This window comes from Schistocerca piceifrons, chromosome 11, assembly GCF_021461385.2.
Source record: "Schistocerca piceifrons isolate TAMUIC-IGC-003096 chromosome 11, iqSchPice1.1, whole genome shotgun sequence".
Classification (NCBI taxonomy): domain Eukaryota; kingdom Metazoa; phylum Arthropoda; class Insecta; order Orthoptera; family Acrididae; genus Schistocerca; species Schistocerca piceifrons.
This window is the reverse complement of record NC_060148.1, coordinates 162440053-162460125: the sequence shown is the minus strand read 5'-3', so window position 1 is coordinate 162460125 and position 20073 is coordinate 162440053. Positions and strand designations below refer to the sequence as shown.

At 39.6% G+C, this 20073-nt stretch overlaps 1 protein-coding gene across 2 annotated transcripts in view; it reads right to left on the bottom strand.

The window, feature by feature from the left end:
* LOC124720333 (zinc finger protein 726-like) overlaps positions 1-20073 on the bottom strand; it is a 326530-nt gene that overhangs the window by 34332 nt on the left and 272125 nt on the right. The gene's annotated exons all lie outside the window — the stretch shown is intronic.

Below are 20073 nucleotides of genomic sequence, written 5' to 3'. Positions count from 1 at the left end.
AAATGGACAAGTTAAAGTTGGCACTACAAAGTAGTACATTCACAGATGAAGAAATACTACGTTCGGAGAACTGTAGATTCTTCGCAGAGAACACAGGGAAGAAATTCATGAAACTACTCCAGGACTAGGCTTGGTACTCATAAATGGCAAATCTATGTTGCAATTGGTACCAAATTTTTCATTACCTCCAGAAAGACTCTATACCTGCAATAATTCAATATGTAAATGAGAGGTACACAATCATCAATTTTATTAAATTTTTTATCCTCAAACTGGTACAGAATGGAGGTGAGAACATTTTCTGCCTAAACTGTTATTAAACGTATTTATTCACAACTGGAATTTTGACTTATGCCATTCTCAAGTGAGAGCTTACTATGAACTAAGTCAAAGCCATTAAATGTAACATCTGGTGCATGGGGAGTGGAAATTAAGATGTGCAGTATGACATGACTTTGATGGAAATTATTACATGAAGTACTACTATTGTATAGGCATACAGATGACAAGGACACTTGTCTTATAATGAATATGGAATTTGTAAACATGGTTAACACAAAGAAAGTGTTGTCTCAAACGGAATTACAAAGCATTCATATAGCACACTGAGCTATTACTTTAGAATCATGCAACTGCCAAATTAACAATTTTGAATAAATACATTCTGTAACAGTCCAGGGAGAAAATTTTTTCATTTATAAACGTCTGCCTGACTGTGGACGTAAAAAAAGGAAAGATGGTAAAAAAAGACATTTAGCAAAATTGTTGGCAGCAAACATCCCCCTACCCCCACATACGCCACCAAAAAGATATGAGGTCAACAATAATATGATTTGGGAATATCAGATGGCTTATGTGCCAATAGCAAAGCACAATTCCAAAAAGATGATTAATTTCAGAGTTAGACATAGATACCTGTTGAAATTGACCATTACCACTGAATAATAAAAGGAAGATTCCTGGCCTAGAATAACTGATAACTATGTTCACAGAAGATTCAAGGAAATTCCATGAAAAGTTCAAGGAGAAAACAAAAGCAGAAATTCTAAAATGCAAGATATATCAGAGATAGCTTAGGACAGCAAGGTCCTATGAAGGCCAAAGTGACAAAAGACTAAAGGAGCAAAATACTATTGGAATACATTTGTAAAATTTTAGAAGCCTTATGACTATAAAGCAAGACTGCTTTTATTCAATATTCTTAAAGAATCCGAAATACGGAAGACAACACGAGTCCTATCAAAAGAACTTCAGTCTCAGTTGAGGTATGAACAGACATTACCCAAGGCAATGGACTAACTCCATTCTTCTTTCAGACCATACTTGAACAAGTGAACACTGAACAGATGGAGCAGTTGTCAGAATCTAATACCAGAAGTTGAATGCTACTTAGAAAATGGATAATGTCAAAATTGTCTGTTCAAATTTTGTAGATAACCCAGCAATACTGACAGTGTAGAGAAAGCACAAAATAGATAGGAAGAGAAACAGTAGGAAAAGCATTACTACTCATCTCCTCTGATAAGAAGCAGTGAAGCAGTAATGACTAACAACAGGACTGCAACATCCCAATCAAATACGAAGTATGGGAGTAACAGGGGAAGACAAATTTATGTATCTAGGAGAAGTCATGTAGCCAAAACTCCAACTTGCAAGGCAGTCATTTGGCCAGAATACACATCTGTTTCACAAATACTAATTTTAGAATCAACAAAAGATAGGGAAAATTACCATAAAAGAAAAGATATCAGGAAACAGAAAACCAGCAAAAACATTTAAATTCAGAAGCAATACAGAAGTATAGATAAATATGTAGGAAAATAACTGGAGACAAAATTTGGCAAAGAAGGCTAATGAGTCTTAGCATACTAAAAAGAAAAACTGTGCAGCAGTACTAAAAACTTAAAAAATTAACTCATTGGCTTACAGAAGTGCACATAGACCTATAAGAAACTTGTATAAATAACCAAGAAATTGAATCAAACCAAATACAGAAACAGAATTGAGTTGATAAATTCTCCGTAACAAAATAGTTCCAAGAAGACAAGATAGTAACTGGACATCAGGAGAGAAGAAAAACAACTGTAACACTTTCATTGTTTTATTAAATCTTATTTCATGTACTTAGGTTGACAACCCTGTAGCCAGGCAGATGTTAGTTTATGAAGCTCTCACTAAGTTAAGCGATTAATATTGGAATAAGAGCTAATTTAGGTAATATTACATTTTAGACTAGTGCATTTACTTCTTATCTAATCTATGTATTGAAGGTTTTGCTTTTCTAAACGTAATTACATCGAAAAGGAAATATTTTGTAAAAGCCGGCAGTTGCGTTGTTTACATATTTTGGCGTAAATTTCGTATGAGTGTAGATATTTGTTTTTGACTAGACTTAGCTCTTCAAAGTTAAATTAATTCGTGTCTCTCATCCAGAATTTGTGTGGTTGATTAAAAATTTCTGAGCCAAGTTTATAAGTTTGTTTACATTAATGTTTAGTTACATACTAGGACAGATTAAAAAACTATTCTGCTGTTGAAGTTATTTTCTGCTTTTGTGTTACGTTTTACTATCAAACCATGTGTGACAAGTGTGGTGGTTGCTGTAGAAATTTGAAAGAGGGAGTGTTCTGTATAGACTGTAGGTTGTGGTTTCATTGGGGAGAGTGTAGCGAAGAGGAAACAAGGATAGATAATGAGGCTCTTCCATTGCAGTGTAGGTTACATAGAAAGGATAGAAAAATCGCGGAACTGGCGGCAAAGATTTGTGCACTTAAGGCTGAATTAGAAATCGCGAATTTGGAATTATTTAAGCTAAGGGAGGAAAAGGACTCTGGGCGCTGGTAAAAGGTAGCAAGCAAAGGGCGAAGAAGAGAAACTGTTGATAAAACTTATAAAATTCAGTTAGGAAATCAGTTTGGCTTACTATCTGAAGTAGTGGAGGAAGGGCCATATCCAGATTTAGTTGAATGTAGATCGAAGCAGAATATTAGCTTAAAGAAAAAAGACAGGTCGGGATCAAACCAGAATAGGAAAAGAAAAATTCTGCTTATAGGTAGCAGTCATGGGAGGGGTGTGGGCCAACAGCTACAGGAGAAATTAGGGACAGAGTACCAGGTCACAAGTTTTGTGAAACCAAGTGCTAGTCTTAGCCAGGTGACAGAAAACTTATGTCAGCTATGCAAGGACTTTGAGAAGGAAAATCGGGTAATTATAGTTGGGGGAGCAGTAAGCAGCCTGGCTATGAATCCAGGGTATTGTATTAGGAGTGATCTGGATGAAATAGGAACAGAAACTGGGCACACGAATGTTGGGTTTTTGGAGGTATTTCAGCGCTATGATCAGCCCTGGGTATCGCGTGTTAACACAGAACTGAACAGGATGCTCCAGACACCGGCAAAGTCTCACATGAGTGTTGGTCCAGTTGATGCTATTGGTAGGTGGGGCTACACTACACATGGCCTGCGCCTTACTAGGAAGGGGGAAGATAAATTAGCTTCTCTATTAGCAGATACTGTAAGGGGGGCCACAGTCACACAAGGGGTGATCCCTGTGGTTATTGCGACCAAGGCAGACAGGTTTTTTTAGGTTAAAGTCAATTTCCAGACAGACAACAACCAAGGAAAATAGAAGAAAAGAAACTTCATGCACAGCAAACAAGGATAAAGCTAAGGATGATATCAACTTCACCAAAATATCAGAGGAATAAAAAGAAGTAGATGAGCTGATAATGTATTTAGATGATCTCGAAAATATGAATGAGATTGGTATACTTTGTCTGTCTGAGCAGCATGTAACTGTGGGGATGGAAAATGTCAGTATAAATGGGTATCATTTAGCATCTTACACTTGTAGATCTAGTATGGATAAAGAAGGAGTTCCCATTTTCATAAAACAAGGGTATAAATACAAAACTGTTGAAGTGAGCAAATTTTGTGTTGATCAGCACTTTGAGGTTTGTGCATGTTAACTTCAGCTAGACAATGTTGATATTAGCAACAGTGTACAGGTTTCCACTAGGAGATTGGGAGCTATTCATAAAAAAGTTTGACTCCCTATTATGCTGTCTGTCAGACAAAAAGAAGTTACTAACCTGGGGTGATTTCAGTGTTAACTTTTCTAAGCAATCCTGATAGGAAAAGTGAACTAGAAGTGTTGTTAACAACATATAACTTAGAATCAGTAATCAGTATCCCTACACGTATAGCTCAAGACAGTAGTACTCTAATAGATAATGTATTTGTATGTAGAACAAACACATGCTTTCCCTGTGGTTAATGGATTATCTGACCATGATGCACAACTGATTAACTTACAAAACATAACGGGGTGTACACTTCAGAAACCATTAAGTAAAAGTGTGAGGGTGCTCAACCTCTACATCTACATCTACATTGATACTCCGCAAGCCACCCAACGGTGTGTGGCGGAGGGCACTTTACATGCCACTGTCATTACCTCCCTTTCCTGTTCCAGTCGCGTATGGTTCGCGGGAAGAACGACTGTCTGAAAGCCTCCGTGCGCGCACTAATCTCTCTAATTTTACATTCGTGATCTCCTCAGGAGGTATAAGTAGGGGGAAGCAATATATTCGATACCTCATCCAGAAACGCACCCTCTCGAAACCTGGCGAGCAAGCTACACCGCGATGCAGAGCGCCTCTCTTGCAGAGTCTGCCACTTGAGTTTATTAAACATCTCCGTAACGCTATCACGGTTACCAAATAACCCGGTGACAAAACGCGCCGCTCTTCTTTGGATCTTCTCTATCTCCTCCGTCAACCCGACCTGGTACGGATCCCACACTGATGAGCAATACTCAAGTATAGGTCGAACGAGTGTTTTGTAAGCCACCTCCTTTGTTGATGGACTACATTTTCTAAGCACTCTCCCAATGAATCTCAACCTGGTACCCGCCTTACCAACAATTAATTTTATATGATCATTCCACTTCAAATCGTTCCGTACGCACACTCCCAGATATTTTACAGAAGTAACTGCTACCAGTGTTTGTCCCGCTATCATATAATCATACAATAAAGGATCCTTCTTTCTATGTATTCGCAATACATTACATTTGCCTATGTTAAGGGTCAGTTGCCACTCCCTGCACCAAGTGCCTATCCGCTGCAGATCTTCCTGTATTTCGCTACAATTTTCTAATGCAGCAACTTCTCTGTATACTACAGCATCATCCGCGAAAAGCCGCATGGAACTTCCGACACTATCTACTAGGTCATTTATATATATTGTGAAAAGCAATGGTCCCATAACACTCCCCTGTGGCACGCCAGAGGTTACTTTAACGTCTGTAGACGTCTCTCCATTGATAACAACATGCTGTGTTCTGTTTGCTAAAAACTCTTCAATCCAGCCACACAGCTGGTCTGATATTCCGTAGGCTCTTACTTTGTTTATCAGGCGACAGTGCGGAACTGTATCGAACGCCTTCCGGAAGTCAAGAAAAATAGCATCTACCTGGGAGCCTGTATCTAATATTTTCTGGGTCTCATGAACAAATAAGGCGAGTTGGGTCTCACACGATCGCTGTTTCCGGAATCCATGTTGATTCCTACATAGTAGATTCTGGGTTTCCAGAAATGACATGATACGCGAGCAAAAAACATGTTCTAAAATTCTACAAGAGATCGACGTAAGAGATATAGGTCTATAGTTTTGCGCATCTGCTCGACGACCCTTCTTGAAGACTGGGACTATCTGTGCTCTTTTCCAATCATTTGGAACCCTCCGTTCCTCTAGAGACTTGCGGTACACGGCTGTTAGAAGGGGGGCAAGTTCTTTCGCGTACTCTGTGTAGAATCGAATTGGTATCCCGTCAGGTCCAGTGGACTTTCCTCTATTGAGTGATTCCAGTTGCTTTTCTATTCCTTGGACACTTATTTCGATGTCAGCCATTTTTTCGTTTGTGCGAGGATTTAGAGAAGGAACTGCAGTGCGGTCTTCATCTGTGAAACAGCTTTGGAAAAAGGTGTTTAGTATTTCAGCTTTACGCGTGTCATCCTCTGTTTCAATGCCATCATCATCCCGTAGTGTCTGGATATGCTGTTTCGAGCCACTTACTGATTTAACGTAAGACCAGAACTTCCTAGGATTTTCTGTCAAGTCGGTACATAGAATTTTACTTTCGAATTCAATGAACGCTTCACGCATAGCCCTCCTTACGCTAACTTTGACATCGTTTAGCTTCTGTTTGTCTGAGAGGTTTTGGCTGCGTTTAAACTTGGAGTGAAGCTCTCTTTGCTTTCGCAGTAGTTTCCTAACTTTGTTGTTGTACCACGGTGGATTTTTCCCGTCCCTCACAGTTTTACTCGGCACGTACCTGTCTAAAACGCATTTTACGATTGCCTTGAACTTTTTCCATAAACACTCAACATTGTCAGTGTTGGAACAGAAATTTTCGTTTTGATCTGTTAGGTAGTCTGAAATCTGCCTTCTATTACTCTTGCTAAACAGATAAACCTTCCTCCCTTTTTTTATATTCCTATTAACTTCCATATTCAGGGATGCTGCAACGGCCTTATGATCACTGATTCCCTGTTCTGTACATACAGAGTCGAAAAGTTCGGGTCTGTTTGTTATCAGTAGGTCCAAGATGTTATCTCCACGAGTCAGTTCTCTGTTTAATTGCTCGAGGTAATTTTCGGATAGTGCACTCAGTATAATGTCACTCGATACTCTGTCCCTACCACCCGTCCTAAACATCTGAGTGTCCCAGTCTATATCTGGTAAATTGAAATCTCCACCTAAGACTATAACATGCTGAGAAAATTTATGTGAAATGTATTCCAAATTTTCTCTCAGTTGTTCTGCCACTAATGCTGCTGAGTCGGGAGGTCGGTAAAAGGAGCCAATTATTAACCTAGTTCGGTTGTTTAGTGTAACCTCCACCCATAATAATTCACAGGAACTATCCACTTCTACTTCACTACAGGATAAACTACTACTAACAGCGACGAACACTCCACCACCGGTTGCATGCAATCTATCCTTTCTAAACACCGTCTGTACCTTTGTAAAAATTTCGGCAGAATTTATCTCTGGCTTAAGCCAGCTTTCTGTACCTATAACGATTTCAGCTTCGGTGCTTTCTATCAGCGCTTGAAGTTCCGGTACTTTGCCAACGCAGCTTCGACAGTTGACAATTACAATACCGATTGCTGCTTGGCCCCCGCATGTCCTGACTTTGCCCCGCACCCGTTGAGGCTGTTGCCCTTTCTGTACTTGAAAGTATCTATAGATCACTTCAGAGAAAGTTTAGGAAATGTAAACTGGGAAGATATATATAATGATCCAAATGCTAATGATAAATGCAGCATATTTTCTAATAAATTTATATCCCTTTTTGAACATTGTTTTCCAAAGAAAATTACTAAATGTAACACCACAATATTTTTAAAGAAACCTTGGATTATTGTAGGTATTAATGTGTCTTCAGAAAGAAAAAGAAAACTGTATGAGACAGCAAGAAGTAGTTTTACACTATAACAATTATTGTAACACACTGAGAATAGTTGTAAGGAAATCAAGAAATATATATGTTAGAGAACAAATTAACAACTCCAGCAATAAAATCAAATCAATATGGAATGTTGTTAGAAGGGAGACAGGAAAACTAACCAGTGGGGTAGGTAGTATTACTGATAAAGAGAATGAGACCATCTTAACCAACATTACACAGGTAGCCAATGTATTTAACAATCATTTCTTAAGCATAGGAGAAAAAATTGGTGAGAATAGTTCAAAAGAAAAAGCCAGGCAGCACATGGAAGAGTCAGTTTTGAAAAATTTTAGTCAGATTAGGTTTCATCTAACAAACTCTTGTGAAATAAGGAAAATTATTAAATCATTGAAAAATAAATGTTCTTTAAGAGTAGATGACATCAAAACAATTTGGAGCAATTACAGCTGATATTTTGAGTCACATATGTAATGTATCACTGACTCAGGGATTTTTTCCTGACAGGTTAAAATATATCCATTGTCAGGCCTCCCTACATAAAGGGGAAACAACAGATGCCAATAATTATCGGCCAGTATCCTAGCTTACAGCATTTTCAAAAATGTTTGAGAAAGTAATGTACTCAAGAGTGGTTAGCTATGTCAACAGTAATGGGATACTTAGTAAATCACAGTTTGGATTTCAGAAATGCTGTTCCACTGAGACTGCAATATGCAATTTCATTGTCTACATAATAGAGTGTTTAAATAGTAAAATGTCACCAGTAGGAATATTCTGTGACTTATCCAAAGCATTTGATTGTGTGAACCATGACATTATGTTAGAGAAATTACAATTCTATGGTATAAATGGAAAAGCATATGAGTGGTTTAAGTCATATCTACAGAACAGGAAGCAAAAAGTCTCCCTGTATGCTTCTAGTGATTGGAAGGAGTTTGCCACTTCATCTAACTGGAATGAAATTACATTAGGTGTTCCACAAGGTTTGATCATGGGTCTCCTCCTGTTCTTGATATATGTGAATGACCTCCCTTCTTATGTGAAACAAGATGTTGAACTGACACTGTTTGCTGGTGATACAAGCATAATTATTAATCCAGTAAAGGAAAGTCCAATAGAAAATGATACAAATAAGGTCTTTTGAAAAGTTATTAATTGGTATTCTGTGAATGGGTTTCCTCTGAACTATGAAAATATAATCCAATTTTCTGCTGCAAAAAGTTTAATTCCTTCAATAAACATAACACATCAAAAGAAGTCTGTAGCCAGGGTAGAGCATATTAAGTTTTTGGGTGTACATATAGATGATAATCTTAATTGGAAAATTCGTGTTTTGGATCTCCTGAAGCGACTAGGTTCAGCAACTTTTGCAATCAGAATAGTTGCCAATTTTGAGGATGTAGAAATTAGTAAGCTAACATACTTTGCATACTTCCACTCTGATGTCATATAGAATCATATTCTGGGGCAACTCGACACTTAGGCAAAAGGTATTCAATGGTCAAAGGAAAGTAGTTAAAATAATGTGTGGGGTTCATAGTCACACATCTTGTAGGCATCTGTTTAAAAGGTTAGGAATTCTTACAACTGCTTCACAGTACATTTACTCAGTAATGAAATTTTTTCTCAACAACATGGACCAGTTTAAAATCAACAGTGACATTCATGATTACAATACCAGAAAAAAGAAAGACCTACACTATCCTTAACCTATTTTTGGCACAGAAAGGGGTAAAATATGCTGCTATAAAAGTTTTCGATAAATTACCAGATGAAATAAAATGTCTGACAGACAGCAGTAATAGTTTCAAAAGCAAATTGAAATCATAACTCCTTGACAACTCCTTCTATACCATAGATGAATTCTTGAATATGAGTAAATAAATCTGGAGATATAATATATGCATTTTGTGCCATTTAAGGGAATGGGGTAGATAATAGAAATATTTAGGTAATGTAAACACTATAATGTAAACAAAAAAAGCAACTTGTGTCCTGTGCGCATTTCTTGTGCATTTGACACTTTCCACATCATAATGGTTTTTCCGTGCTATTGATCAATGGAACACGTAACTAACTCAATAACTAACTAACTTAATTGATATTGGTTATTAAATCCTATATCATTGGTTTGGTCCTTAACTAAGTGGAATTTAATGCTCGCCCATGTTGCAAAATACGCAAAATAACAAAATTATACAATGGAAACAATCTAATACATATTAGCATCCCATCTCCTAATGCTTAGTCATAAACGAGAGTCGTGACTGAATTGCGCCAGGATCCAAAATCCACTTGCGTGTAAAATTACCCAACAGCTGCTGCTTGTGCACCACTGGTTTGGTGATCTGAATAGTTCACAGTATCCTGGATTACATATGATCCATATAACCATTCTGAGGATAACTACAGTGGCTGGAAGATACATGACACCGGGGCAACCACTCTGAGTGGAGTAAGCTGGAATTCCTACATAGTGATGTGTGCAATGGGGTCAATGGTAACTTGCAATTTTCCCAAGCTAGTTTCATCAAAGGTTTGCAGAAGGTGAGTCTTTGATTTTTTTGATAGTGTAGGCAGGCTGTCGATTGGGTGCCAGCACAAAAGGTGATTGAGGAAAATTTGAAGAAAAATTTAAATGCTATTCTGTGTGCAAGTTAAATGAGCAAATAACCTAATGGTGGGTGTGATACATCATAATAAGAACATTGAATAAAAGTCTACTGTTAGAGAAACTCGAGAAGTCTGGAGTGTAAATGCATGGTCACAGCAGGGAACTGCTACTATAGTCGACTGTGCTACCAAATACAGTAATCTGTTCCCAGTGGGCATAAATAAAGATTTGTGCATTGCAACAACAATGTGAGAGCAAGGGAATTCTGTAGTTTTCCCTAAAAGCAATGCAATTTCACAATGCACTAATGTAGAGTAATAAGGTACGAGGCTTGTAATAATTAGTGTGAATGCACAGTTGAAACTCCAACTACATGGCAGTGTGATGGACAACCCTTGGAAACAATCAGGATGCCCGTTTGCAACACAGTGCGTTCATAGGCAGCCACACAGGCGACAGAGAAAGAGAAGGTGATAACTCTCAAATTTGCGACTGGTGCAAGTTACGGGTAGGGATATCTGCACAATTAAAACATCTGTAGATCATGACAGTTGTACAACAGCAGCAGTGCAATAATATAGCAAGGTTGTTTCCTAGATGGAGTAGATCATTTGCATGTGTACTGATGCATGAAATGAATTGTTAGTTATGGTTTGCTGGAAGGTTTCAGCTGGCACTAACTTAGGGCTGAGGCTCTGTTGCAGTCTTGACTGAATGGTAGTGTGCACAGTGTTAACGTGCAAGTGTTGCGTGGGTGTTATACAACAAGATCTGTAAGGCTTTGGTCCCTTCCAAAGTAGCAGTCAGTTTGCACAGTTCCCTGTGTGCAGTTATTAAGTCACGCTGGATCGCGTTTTTAAGTTCTTCGTTTTTCAGTATTAGCACAGCGGCTATATTATGGATTTGTCAGTTGGTAACCAAAAGTTGTCTTCAATGTGATTGAGCTGCACATGCCAGGATACTAGGATTTCATGATACTGCGTAACAAAGAACTAAACTCGCTGGGGAGCTTTATCACAGCGATCATCATCAGTCTGATCAGGAGTACCAAATTTGTTTTCAGCACAGCTGTACTTCTATTAAACCAAACTTGCATAGCAATGCGGAGTGGTACTGTAACTGTTTGATCACAGGATGAGCAGTGTTTGTAATGCAGTGAAGGAGAATTAAATCTGTGAAAAGACAGAGTTGGTAGTACACATTGTCTGGTCGTTTCTGCTTGCATGCTGCCAGAGATAGCACTCGTGTAGAGGCAATAGCAACAGGGTACCAAGGTTCGACGACTTCGCAATCAAGATGATTGATCGGCAGTATTTATAGTGTGTTCACAGGTGCTAGTTGTCTTGAAACTTTGCAAAAGTTTAAAAGATCATTATTCTTTTGAAAAAATTCTGATGAAGTATGTTGAGCAGGGCTGAATTTTGAGGGGACTGAATTCACAGCACTTGTTTTTGGCATGCTTTTAGAAAGAACAGAAGACGTTATAGCCTGGCATGTTCCAGAATTAGGTCAACAGTTGGCTAATGTGAATGATTCACTGTAGTGTGCTAATTATATACATTGTTGAGAAAATAAATGTGAGTTTCTATCACCACTTTTCTGAAAATTAATGAGAATGAAACCACATTTTCGATGCGTCCATTATGTAAACTGGCATGAATATGGAAATGTTAGATTTAGGACAAGGATGTCAAAATGGGAGCCAGTAGACATACCCAGTAGTGATAACTTCCTTGGTGAGCTATGAGAAAGAATAGAGGGCTTAGCTGTTAGGAAAATGGCCAAACCAGCTTCAGTTATCTGTAACGAAATTAAAATTGAGAGTATTGGTTACATTTATAATTATAATGCATTAAAATATAATGGGTGGTGCAATGAGAGTGGGAGGTGAACTAGGAAGGGAATCATGATTAACTGTCCAAACTCATGATGGCTAGGACTGTAGTCTTGTGACTGTTGAGGGACCTAACTGGTTAAATTAGGTGATAAAAACAGATCGCAGAACATGACAATATGAACTGGAAAACAGAAATACATTAACAGGAAAAGAGGTGACATCATGCACTACAGTTACTGCAACTTAATCATAAAGGGAAGCTAAAGGAATGGCAGGAGCTCGTTTCTAGATGAATCAGACGTTTTTCGTCATCTCATCAGGATATCAAGGTGTAATGAACTTACAAGTGGTAGGAATCGAAAAGAGTGTGCTGCTTCCATACAAGATTTGTGTCATGAAGCCATAGAATTTTATTCTGCTGCTATAAAAGCATGTCAAAGCTAAATATGGTAAAGGAATGTGAAATGAGCAGAAACGCCTGTAGATACGTGAGTTAAGTGAATGAGTTAAAAGAGTCGAAGCATTTAAAGTTTTTCTCAGGGATGCAGTGCTGACAAGTAGTACGTTAACTTTGTAGGTGTGTAAGGCGCTGTGGTGTATCCAATAGTATAGTTACTTATAGTGTACTACATGTGAATGCATAATGTGGTACGTATCAGTGGATATGAAAGGGTCGCAAAAGAAACCTGTATCAGTAATGTATGCATATCCACTGCTCTATTGGTTAGTGAGAGATGGGGAAGCACAGAGAATTTGAACAGATTGCATGAAGCATTCTAAATATTCCCATAAACGGAATGGTAGGCATCAGATGCGTTCGCATTCACGTCATCAAAATAGCAGAGCCTAACTGGCAGGTAAAACACATCACTAGAGGGACAGATGTACAAAATTGTGGCTTAGTGAGTATTTAATTAATGATTGTAACTGATAACATTGGTGGCGGCCACATTGGGAAAAGACTTCATTATTCATATTTCTTCTTGAAGGAGTGAGCAAGGCTGAAATTGGTGTGGTGCTAGGTGCATCAGCCAGGAACTGCTTGATAAATGTGATTTTGTACTGATGAATGCCACATTTTATTCAATGGAGGATGTAGATAATATCTGAGGTCCGCTTTTGCACAATGGCGACGAGTAATGTAGAACAGCTGGCCGATGTGAGCGAGCGGTTCTAGGCCCTTCAGTATGGAACTGCGCGACTGCTATGGTCGCAGGCTCGAATCTTGCCTCGGGCATGGCTGTGTGTGATGTCCTTAGGTTAGTTAGGTTTAAGTAGTTCTAAGTTCCAGGGGACTGATGTCCACAGCAGTTCTAGGGGACTGATGACCTCAGATGCTCCCATAGTGCTCAGAGCCATTTGAAACATTTTGAATGGCATGCCTGTTTTTGGAGTAACTGTCACAGTGACAAGAGCAGTTAGTTCATCACTGTGTAATTACAACAATCAATGCATTTACCCTTCTTTGCAGAACCGTATGTAATTCTTATTTGTCCATATCACAGTGATGATGCTACTGTTTGAAAATTTTTTGTCTCTTAACTTCATATAGAATGGGGCATAATTACACATTACCTTTCACAAACCATTGCTGTGAAACTACATTTGACACCTTCTGTCTTTAGTGCCTTTCAGGTATCATTGTTTGGTAATGAAGTTAAGTCATTTGTGATACAGAAGTAGTATATAATTCAACTTATCTATGCTTTCGTTCTGCTGACCTACTCTTGATATCCTATATTTTTGTCATGCTGGATCTGTGGTCTCGACATATAGCAGTGTCTTCTGACAATGCACATAACTGTGATGTTCAGGATTTCACGTCTGAAGTCTATTGTAAATTAGGTGGAGCATGGAGGAAAGGATAGTTTTTAAAGGCGTAATACATTTCCTATAATGGCATATGGCAAAATTCGTAACCATAAATCGCTTGTTTCACCAGATCAATCCACATGAGGTTGTCACCTACCAAGCGTGGGTATTGCGAGGGATTGAGCGACACGGTTCGTGGATGGGATTTAGCCGGTTGACCTTAGTGAGAGGGAGACTTTTTGATCTGGCTAAGATGTAGAAATCCCTGGTGTGAAGGTACAGGGCTAGGAAGCGGGTAGAATTAAAGTCTTGATAACTTTAACAAATTGCAGTTTATTCTGAATGAATAAAGCTCACCCTAACTGCGCGGTGGTTGCATTCACAGGAAGGCCAAGTCTAACACAGAGACGGTGACTGACTCCACCGTTCCGACTGCCCACTAGAAGTTGTGCAATATTTCTAGCACCCTACGTTAGAATCCCGCGGCTACGCCCTAACGCTCTCCAGCGACCATCTCCGGCTGCCTGCCTACAGCCCGTCCCTCAGCCCAAGTCGGCTGCTGCTATCACTCTCTAAGTACTCGACCCGACCAGACAAGACCCGACAAGACCCCAGAGCCGCGTGCTCTCGGGTTTTGTTAGCGTTTCCCCTTCGACCCCGCCAGCGCTTGGCATGACGTAGCGTCGAAGGCAACGTGTCCTTATTTGGTATCTTTAAAACATTGTTGTTGCTATTGTTCTTCAGAAGCTGAGTGGAGGAATAGAGGCGCCTCTCCCTATATGGTCACGCAATGCGTCCTGAGCCCTTCATTGGCTCCTTATGACGTAGCGCTGTCCCAACCAAGGGCCCTCTTTCTTTCTCTCTCCACTCCCAGACCTCTCTCTCTAGCCAGGAATGCTTACTGTTGATACTTCTTAATTGATTGCTTACCGTGAGTCCCTACACAGACCTTCGTTTGTATCTGATGGCTGTTTGCTTTCCTATCAAGCGCCGCTGCCCAGCAGTTTGACTGCCGCCTCGGCTGACCCCTCGGCCACGCTTGGCGTCCAGCGCTACAACTTTAACTTCTTCCTACGTACTATTCTCAAGGTACTGCAATTAGACTTGGCTTGTTCCTGCGGTTACAACACCTCCCCCGCCAGGGAAATTGGCGTTACTCCTCAAAGTAGCGTCAATTGTGATTCTCTCATTTTATTTGCTTACATTTTCTTTTGTTACATCAACACTTCATATGTTTTCTTTCATATACATTCGGTACACTTAATTCTATTAACTTCTTTGTTAGACACAATACGTTTATCAAGGTACACATTTTTTTTTCAAATCATTGACACAGTTACAATTAACAAACATACGTTTATCAAGGTACATTTTTAAAAGCATTGCTACAAACTACCATTTTCATTCAACATTGGTAATTTCAAGTATGTACAGTTTCATAAAACATGGACAAAACACTAAAATTGATTACACCTTTTTATAAGACACTTTTAATATATTTTTATCTTTTGATTTTACTTAACGCCTGTTTCTGAACAGAACTGACTCTTCTTGGTTATTCCCACTTCTTTCATATATTACTCCATCTTCAGTTTCTTTATTAGCTTGCCTTCTGCTTAAGCTAGTCTCTAGGTATTGATTTACTATGGTGTTTCTTGTACATACTTTACCACAACAGTTATTATCGTCAAAGTACTTCCATAACCTTTTGAAGCATTTTTTACAGCATCTACAATTTTTTCAACAACATGTTATTACAATAAAAATGACTATCGCTATAGCTACGTATGCAGTTATTGAGTAATGTGTAAAATATCTGGAATATATTAGTTCTTCCTCCTGCCTTTCTGCCATTCGCTGGACATCATCCAGTCTTTTCCCCGCGACTCTCAAGTCGTCTAATTGTGTTACTACGTGCTCCAAGGGTAAATCTAACGTTAGCATTGAGACATTTTTCTTTTCTTCGTTTACAACACAACAGTCAAATTCTAAATTAATTTGAGGTATTATATCTTTCTTTGTTACGTTACTATGAATTACTCTATCTGTTTGTATGAACACTCTCGTTCCATACCCTTTACATTTACTATAAAAACTTATCTTTCCTACCCCTTTCACCGAGCGGGGTGGCGCAGTGGTTAGACACTGGACTCGCATTCGGGAGGACGACGGTTCAATCCCGCGTCCGGCCATCCTGATTTAGGTTTTCCGTGATTTCCCTAAATCACTCCAGGCAAATGCCGGGATGGTTCCTCTGAAAGGGCACGGCTGACTTCCTTCCCAATCCTTCCCTAATCCGATGAGACCGATGACCACGCTGTCTGGTCTCCTTCCCCAAACCAACCAACCAACCAATCCTACCCCTTTCATTAATAAGTCCTTCGGGGGTTCCTTTCCACATAATACTGTCAGTCCTTCTTCCTTAGGAGCTACATATAGCCATTCGTTACTGTTTAGATGGGTCCAAAGGCTCTGATTCAGTGCGACTATTTTTCGCACACAATCTTCCGGAATTTCTCTTACCGGTTGTAATAATTTGGCTTCGCATTCCTCATGGTCGAATGTCGATAGCAATGCGAATGACTGTCTGCACAGTCTTCTGTTCTTACTTAGTTCTTTACATTTTAGATCATCCGCAGAAAGTTTCGCGTACTGCCTTTTGGATTCATCTATCAGTAGAAATTCTTTCTCTGGCTCTATGTATACGTACCTTCCTTTCATATCTGGGATCTCCTGTGGTAATGGGAGAACTCTGTACAGATTATAATTATTATTATCTATTAAAGGAATTTTAATTACGTACCCTAGTATGCTACCGGAAATGAAAACATCTAAATCAATTATTCTTAACAAGAGGTAGCCTGATGACTCCGCGAGAGGAACAGGAAACTTCACGTCCTTTAATTCGTCTCGTATTAAACTTAGATACTTCACAATTTGCACTGGATTAATGATGTGAGACTGCAGTATTCCCTTTTGAGCATTTACAATGGCATTTATCATCTGCTCGCATTCCTCTTCGATTTGGCCAAACACTGCCGCTAATTGTAATACTTGTTCCGTTACAGTGGCGAAAGATGCTACTCGTTTGAAACCCATATCTGTTTCCTTCACGTATTCTTTCATGAACCGTTCTAGTCTCTGCATGCCTGTCCTTAGAATGTGTTCATTTGATTCTAGTGTATATACTGTTCTGTTTACTCCCGCTAATGTGGCCCTTACCACTGCCACCCGTTCCTTAGTTAACCTCAGCAACCCTTCAGAGTTCCTCTCCATAGCGTCTATTCTTTCTTTATAGTACGCTGCGTCCGCTTCGTCCAACGTCCCGAACAGTATCTTTCTTACCTGTCCGACGAAGTTGAATACTCCTCTCTTTCTTCTGTTTTCCTGTTTTGTGAGTTGCTGTACGAGTTGCTGCAGATCTGTAATCTTTTCCACGTGATGTGTAACTTGTTGATCTAGTACTCTACATTCTATTAATCCTACATTTAATTGTTTCAATGTGTCACGGCACCTCTGTACTGCTGCCTTACCGTACCTCTCTGCTTTCTGAAATCTTTCTGTTATTACATCTAAGTTAACATATGTGACTATTCTCCATGTGGTACTGTATATTTCTGCTTGTCCTACATTATCGTAATAAAGTCCTGATGAACTTGGTATTGGGGTCACTTTGAAATCGTTCGTTTCGTATCCTGATGCAACAAAGCTGTATGTTGTTATCACTATGGTGAGTTGCACAACTTGCCAATTGAATGCCATACCTGAAATTTAAAAGAACTGCTTCATCCTGTTGGCATGTACTTTTGTTTCCTTATTTCTCTTAACTCTGATAACTACGTTAGGACCTTCCACTTTTAACACTTCAAATGGACCTCTCCATTGCGAATCTAGTTTCCGAGATCTACCACGTCTCACTGATTCGTCGTGTAATAACACCTTGTCCCCTACATTGAATTCTTTTGGGTTCTGCTTCAGATCATACTGTCCTTTACTGATCACCTTACTCCTTATAATATAATCCCTAGCCACTCTGTCGGCTTCCTGCATTCTTGCTCTTAACTTATTGACATAGGAATCATAATCGTAACTTACCTGCGGTGTTTCTTGCTGCAGTACTCCTGGTATGTTAACCTTTCTTCCGTAAATTAACTCGAATGGCGTATAACCTGTGCTGCTGTGTGGTGTAGTGTTGAACACAAAAATTGCATACGGCACCCATTTGTCCCATGAACTTTGATCTCCTGTTACAAAGTGTCTGAGATATTCTACAATTGTTCTATGACTCCTTTCTAGAGCACCATTTGACTCAGGGTGGTACGCTGTGGTATTTATACGTTTTACCTTCAACAATTTACATACACTTTTAAACACGTCACTCAGAAAATTCGATCCTTGGTCTGTTAACAAAACTGATGGAATCCCATGTCTTAGTACTATATTTTCTACAAATGCTTCCGCTACAGTTTCAGCGTCTTGCTTGTCAACCGGGACTGCTACGGTGAATTTGCTCAGATCGTCTTGGAATGTCAACATGTATCTTTTCCCTGTACTAGATACATCTAGTGGACCCACTATATCCATTGCACATTTTGCAAATACTGTTTCATCTGTGTCTGTAATTTCTAAGGGCGTCCTTGTTTTCATTTGTGTGTTTTTGTTCTTTTGACATGATGGACACTTCCTAATCTAATTTTCAATGTCCTGCTTCATTCCGTGCCACTGCTTGTACGCTTTTATCCTTTCGAATGTTCTATGCATTCCTTGGTGCCCTCCCAAGGGATTATCGTGCATCTCTTTTAATATACTCTCCTTTTTCTCGGGGCTAATTTCCTCACTACTATTTGTTTCCTGGTCTATCTCACCTGACACTTGCGCTTGCCGCACGTTTACGGAACTCTGTTCCGCCTTTGCTTGTGCTACGGAGGTTCTTTCTGCCTCCGCATTTCGCTTTGAACTTATCTCTTCCTTTCCTTCATGCCTTATCCGGCTTAACGCGTCCGCATTACTGTTTAGCCTTCCTGGCTTATATACTACCTCGTAGTCGTACTCTTCGAGCTTCAGTCTCCACTTTAGGAGCCTCGAACTCGGCTCCTTCACTCTAAATATTCATGTTAGTGGCTTATGGTCTGTCACCACTGTGAATTTTCGCCCATACACGTATGGTCTAAACTGCTTTACTGCATACACTATAGACAACAACTCTTTTTCCGTTGTACTATAGTTCAGTTCTGCTTTGTTAAGCGCTCTGGATGCATATGCAATCGGCAAGTCTTCGCCAATCTTTTTCCCTTGCGATAACACGGCACCCAACGCTGCGTTACTCGCATCCGTTGTGATTATAAACGGTTTCGTAAAGTCAGGATACTGAAGTAACGGAGGATTCACTAATTTCTCTTTCAGTTCCTCGAACGCATTCTTCTGTCGTTCTCCCCATTGGTACTCTACTCCTTTCTTTAAGAGCTCATGGAGAGGTTTCGCAATTTTGCTGAAATTTGCAATGAAACGTCGATAGTACCCTATCAATCCTAGAAACCCTTTTAGTTCTTTTGTTGTTCTCGGCTGTGGGAAGAACTTCACCTTCTCCACCTTTGCCATATCCGGTGATATATACAATGACCTAAGAAGATTACTTCCTTCCTCAGAAATTCACACTTGTCTGGTTGCAACTTCAAATTGTGCTCTCGCAACCTGTCAAATATTTCCCGGAGTTTTTCGTTATGCTCCTGCAGGTTTTTCCCATAACATACTATGTCGTCCAAATAGACAAAACATTTAACACCTTGTAAACCTGCCAATACTGTGTTCATCAGTCTCTGGAAACATCCTGGGGCTCCCTTCAGTCCCATCGGCATTCTTTTGTATTCGTAATGTTGATAGTTTGAGCTGAATGCCGTTTTCTCTCTGTCCTTCTCGTCCGTCAATATTTGATGGTACCCGCTTGTGAGGTCAAGCGTCGAGAAGTACTTGGCTTGCCCTAATTGATCCAGGATATCGGAGATATTCGGCAGTGGAAATGAGTCGCCTACCGTGATGTCATTTAATTGTCGGTAGTCCACTACGATTCTCCATTTCTGCTTGCCACTGGCATCTAACTTCTTTGGAACTAACAGTAACGGTGCGTTCCATGCGCTCTTGCTTTCGACAATTATGTCATCCTTCAGCATCTGCTCTATTTGCTCTTTTAGCACTTCCTTTTGCGCTTCAGGGATCCTGTACGGTCTAGCGTTCACTACCTTCCCCGCGTGTTCCGGCGCAATCGGTATTCTATGTTTCACTGCAGAAGTATAGGACAGTTTGTCCCCTGGTAGATGAAATACATCTCCGTACTCCG